This window comes from Dipodomys spectabilis, unplaced genomic scaffold (genome assembly GCF_019054845.1).
Source record: "Dipodomys spectabilis isolate Male_0828 unplaced genomic scaffold, ASM1905484v1 ptg000205l, whole genome shotgun sequence".
Taxonomy (NCBI): domain Eukaryota; kingdom Metazoa; phylum Chordata; class Mammalia; order Rodentia; family Heteromyidae; genus Dipodomys; species Dipodomys spectabilis.
Genome location: NW_024870882.1, coordinates 1415372 through 1416239, shown reverse-complemented (window position 1 = coordinate 1416239; position 868 = coordinate 1415372). Strand labels below are relative to the sequence as shown.

The 868-nt window shown below is 25.7% G+C and overlaps 1 pseudogene; it reads left to right on the top strand.

Annotated features, from left to right (window-relative positions):
- Positions 1-307: 307 nt before the first annotated feature.
- LOC122122149 lies at positions 308-404 on the top strand (annotated as a pseudogene).
- The last annotated feature ends 464 nt before the right edge of the window (positions 405-868 follow it).

Here is an 868-nt window from a genome sequence, read left to right as displayed (position 1 = left end):
GCAAAGCTAATTCAGTTGAATAAATAAGTACTTGAAAAAGCCATGACCTTTGGACCTATCTATAAATAATTGAGAGTATGATCAAATTCCAAATAAAAACAATTAAGATAGTCATTGACAAAAAAATTTTGCAAATGTGAGCAATCGACTGATAAATATAAATTTTCCACTTTTCACAGAATTTTAGGGAAATAAGATTGATAGCATTTTTAGGAACAATAAAGTTTCCTTGTTACAAGTAGGCACCCATAGATATAAACCTGTATAAAGATTGCATGATTAACTAATTAAATTTAGAGGATACTACACGCTTTAGCAGCACGTATACTCAAATTAAAATACAGAGATTAACATGGCACTTGCACAAGGATAATATGAAAATTTGAGAAGTATTCCATATTTTTCATTCTTCAGATTTAAGAAATGAAAAACAGTTATTAAAAAGTTGATTACAAAATTACAAGTGTAAAAATACACGTAATTCATATAATTTAGTTTGACATCAGTGTATTAAATATTCACCTCAGAAAGGGGTTTACATAGCATAAACTTTACAAATATTCTCAAATTAGACAACATTGTCATTTTATCCCAAATAAAAATAATATTAAGTCCTAGAAAAAAAGGAAGCAAACTTTTTCTATATCGAATGCAATCGGAAAGGACACATTAATGAACCTATATATTATAAAATAATGTAGAATTCAAAGTATATCTAGGAGAAAATAAAATAAATTATGAACATTTTGCAAACATAGAATATAGAATATTTTAAAATATACTTTTTCAGACAAGCACAAGAAATATTTTAGTTTCTGTACTACTCATTTCAACAGATAAATTAAAATTATTTCTGATTAAAAAATCA